Genomic DNA, 5,000 nt, shown 5'->3' on the forward strand with positions numbered 1-5,000 from the left:
ACCTGGTTCATGGCCAAATAAGTCCACAGAAAAACAGTTGTTGGGGGGACCGTTCCACAATTCATAGATGTGGAATATCTTGGTATATATTGTGGGCATGATCTCCAATTCTGCTATACATTGATATTTTTCCAAGTAATCAAGTGTATAACCCTTCAGGAAAAGAGAAATGACAAACAACGTTTTCTTTTTCATTCCCGTTTACTAGCGTAAACCACGAGGTCCATAAATTAAACTGCGAAAAAGAAGAGAAGAGAAGTAACCTACACTACGACCCGAGAAAACAAGTTTAGTAAGATATTTGTTATTTACGGGAGCCTGTAGGGGATATGCGAGATAATCCTGGTTGGATAAAAAAAAAAAAAACGTGCATGCGAATGCGAGATAACAAACTAGAAAATGCGACATAAGAAACTAGAAAATGAGAGATAGCAAAATAGAAAATGCGAGATAACAAAATAGAAAATAGGAAATGCGAATTAAGAAACTAGAAAATGCGAGATAGAAAATGCAACATAACAAAGTACAAAATGCGACATAACAAAATAGAAAATGCGAGAGAAAGAAATTTAAAGGTTTTCTCTACATCAAGGGCCTGGGAATCGTGGAGTGGGGAACGGGGAATCACTACAATGGAAATTTTGAAATGAGAATAAAGGAGGGCAGTGGAAATATTATTGAAGGTGTGACAATCATATCTGGAATTGAGGTTTAATAGCAGCTTACATGTGCAATAAACAAATTGCCAGCAGCAAACCTTGGTTTTATCCGTTCCGGTACGGGACCATAGGCGCCTATGGTCCCGTAGCAGAACGGATATAAGTTCACTGTTTCTTTACAAAAATGATTGGAACCGTTCCACTTTTTATCGGACCTGTGCCATTTTTCCTCTGTCGTGTAAAGCCGCCTTGGTCCAAAACTGTGGCATTCCGTGCGTCTAAGGATCTAAGCTCAACACATTTATGTAAGAGGATTTAACACCGCTTTTAAGAAATACTTGGTATGATATCAAAATGTTTTCAGAATTCTAAGACTTTAACTCAACCTGAAACTCTTGTTATAGAAGTAAATTATCGTTTGCTAGTTCTAGTAAAGGGTATCTTCACCCTATGTGCCCCATGGCTTCTTTGAGGATTCCCTGTCTATGTTTATTTAAGTAGTAGTAATCTCGGATTATTGAAGTGCGGTGGAAAGTCGCTTTTGAGGATACTAGCATGGTTTCAATAAGCGCTGAATACTATGACTCACGTGTCAGGATTGACTGCCCTTGGCTAGACTCCGAATCATAAATAAGTGCAATCTCTTTGATTTACGTATAATAGCCCCCTGAGAGGACATGTCGGGTTAATAGTAAAAAAGTAAACCTACAAAGATCGAAGAAAATAAATGGAATCGAGTAACACTAGCATCGAGGATGACATGTTGATCATTTTCGAGTTCACTTCTTTACAGCAAGTTAAAGCACAAATTGCTGGGATTATTAGTTCTACTTTCGTGTGAATAAAGTACAGTAATATACATGAGACTTGAGAATCACCAAATTCAGCTTGACAGTGGTCAATACTAACTAACAGCTTGATTCAGCGCTCATCTCCCCATTGAAGCAAAAAAACTTTGAGATGCTTTCACAATAAAAGTCCACTGAAGTTAATACCTGTCGGGCGGGTTGGTATCTGGATAGGCGACCATCGAATTATACTTACGCCATGGTTTTTCGTTGACGCCATATGTATCGTCAAAATGACTCTATTTCAATCGGAATATTCATATTTAACGGAACCCTGAGCCTTTATCACTTTAGAAAACACACCGTAATCCATCCAATAAGCCCTCCCCCTAATGCCATAAGACCCCCCCCCCTCCACTACCCTTGAATTTTGTGCAATAAACACACGCTGCAAAATATGGTTTTAAAGTTTGTTTTACTCTTGAGCTTTTCAGTGCTAACTTCTAACTTCATATAAGCTATCACTTTTTTCGCCTCTGACCAAGTTCTAATTTCAGGACATTGATAACTGCTGTATACTCTATACGAGATTTATAAACGCCAGGTGAGATTTTAGCAGACTGATGTTTTGACTTTCGAGTTTTTAATAAGCCTCCACGCTACGAGCCTAAAAATAAAATTAAACCGCCCCCCCCCCCCCCTTCCTCCCTCCTTCCGGGGGCTAGGAGAAATCGTCGATTGTGAGGTGCGTTCGTTGGGCGAACTAACTAGACGAGGCGAGATGCCATGAAGATGAAACATGTATTTAAAGAACGTCTGTTGAAGGTTGGTGGGAATTGACTCCTTATATTGTGCATATCACGTATCAATACAAGTATGACGTTATTCATGAAAGTTCTGAAAAAAACGAAAAAATCTATATACAGGATGCCCAAGATAAGAAATTCCGTTCTCCTAATGTCAAACGCAATTATCGTTATGTTACAAATTGTTATATCATTTGATAATGGCAAAACTGTCACACAAGAATTTCAAAAAAAGTAAACACTGCTGCACGAAGGGAACTTAGGTGTTTTAAGAAAGAATAAGGGTTTACTGCAGACATAAAAAACAATATCATTTCGTTTTCCTATGCGTTGAATGCCGATTCAGCAAGCTTCTCTACCAATCAAACTGCCTATGGATTCTGGATTTTGAAAGTGATTATATCAGCTATCGCAAAACAGAGAACGCTGCCGTAAAAGATAAATAATTCAGTGCGATCACATGACAAATCAGTAAAATGTAAGTTTCCACTGAATTTGCTTTAACATAAAACAGTTTATTTTTGACGACAATTTTATCCTTTAAGCTTTTCACTGTTACTTCCCTAAAATAGGAGCTAAGGCAGCAAATAGGCCGGGGGATTGAAAACTCCACAGGCGAGGCAAGCCAACCACGAAGTTATTTCTCCATCTAGCTCAACGGCTGCACTGTTGCACAGTCTTAAAAGCGGCGGTGGGTTTAAGCGAAAATGTTAATGGTCTTAGGTCAGAAAGTACGCATTTGCTTATTGCACATGTAAGCTGCTATTAAGCCTCACTTCCAGAAATGATTGTCACACCTTTAGTAAAATTTCCACTGGCCTCCTTTATTTCCATTTCGACATTTCCCGTTTTCTCAATTTCCATCAGTTAGTGATTTTCCGTTCCCCATTCCCCGATTCCCAGGTCCTTGAACTAGAGAAAATCACTAAATTTCTTTTTCTCTCATTTTCTATTTTATTATGCGGCATTTTCTCTCTCGCATTTTCTACTTTGTTATCTCGCATTTTCTAGTTTGCTATGTTGTATTTTCTATCTCGCATCTCACATTTTCTAGTTTCTTATCTCGCACTCACATAGTTATGTTTTATCCAACCAGGATTACCTCGCATGTCCCCTACAGGCTTCCTTAGTTATTTGAATCAAGTAACAAAACAAGTTGGGAATTCTCCAAACACAGCGCCCGTACTTTCTAGAGATAGTAGGCGCCAATAACCCTCTCCCTTTTATATCCTTGAAGTTCATCTACAACAATTTAAGGACTTGCACCCTTTGCTGTTTGTCCTACCTACTCGTACATTACCTGGTTTATTTTGTCGCCGAGCATGTTGTATGTTCCGTGAAGGCCCCAAATTTTGTCATCGAGGCTGTAGCGCAAATCCAGACGCCGAATACTTCTTTTCATTTGGCAGCTCCCTCTCCTGTCGCCCTTCAATTCTCCGAGGAACATAATTCGAGTGATTGCGTATACCTTCTTCATGTCAATACGAAAAAATGGCGAGTAGGTATTGCTGGAATACTGAAGAGGAGATCAGTTATTGTTTGTATGTCCCGCTGAGTTACTCTCAGCTATTATTCGCTGAGAAAAGTTCGGCTACATCTTTGATACCACATCAAGAAAGGCTGGTTTACACTTACGACGCATACAGAAGCACAAGCAGCATACGCTGAAGACACTACTTAACAACAAGTTAATGGGCCCGCGTGATATGCTGTTTATGCTTATGCTTGCGTCCCTCAACTGCTAAATCTTGATGGTAGTTCTGACGTCACAGCGCGCCATATTTAGTATGCACTGCTACGCTGCGCAAATTAAAGAGAGAAAGAATTCTACATGACATATCGAGCTTTCCATGGTTTAAAAAAGAATTGTTGAAGTTTGATAACAAATAATAAACTCGGTTAGTTAAGGATCAATCATTTGTCTCTTCATTTGAAGTGAAACTGGAGTTTTTACTAGTGCCCCACGTGTAAATACGTAATGTTTCCGAACAGAGAATGGATTTCTTTAACGTCCCAAAAGAGCTGAAATTACATTGCGTTTATAAGTAATAGAAAGTTCCACGGTTTTTGGCGCCATCTTGGTTTAGGGGCAAACACGGCTAAATTTACAGTAAATGTATGGGATTTCGGCCGACTTTGAACCACTGTAGCGCCGCTAAAACGAGACGGATTTCCACAGTGATAGTGTCTTTTAAAAGACAGTATACTGATATTTTTTTCATGAAATATAAAGAACAGATTCGGGCTACAACATGAGAAGATTTACTATTTGAATTTACGGACGTCATACCTTCCTTGATGGCCTTATTTTCTGTTGAATGAATGATATCAATAAAACTATATAAAATGGTGGCAAAAATTTGGAAATCTGTCCCTTTTTAGCGGCGCTACAGCGGTTCAAAGTCGGCCAAAATCCCATACATTTACTGTAAATTTAGCCGTGTTTGCCCCTGGGGGTCTATTGCGATACGATAAACACGTGCTACAAACAGAGCGCTTTGCTCTCTGTTATTTAACACTTTAAAGTAGACCTTATTTAACGTCGATAACTCGTAACAGTAACTTTTAATCACTGACAAACCTGAGGTCGACGGTGCGCTCATTTTACTCCCCCCACTCCATCAGTGCTCCGTTTTACGGGTATTTAAAGCTGCTTAGCTAGACGGAAAGGAAAGGAATCGAAACAAGGATGCGAGATCCGGGAATCGAACTCAGGACCTCTTGCACCAAGGCCGCGCACTAACCGA

This window comes from Montipora foliosa, chromosome 14 (assembly GCF_036669935.1).
Source record: "Montipora foliosa isolate CH-2021 chromosome 14, ASM3666993v2, whole genome shotgun sequence".
Taxonomy (NCBI): Eukaryota; Metazoa; Cnidaria; class Anthozoa; order Scleractinia; family Acroporidae; genus Montipora; species Montipora foliosa.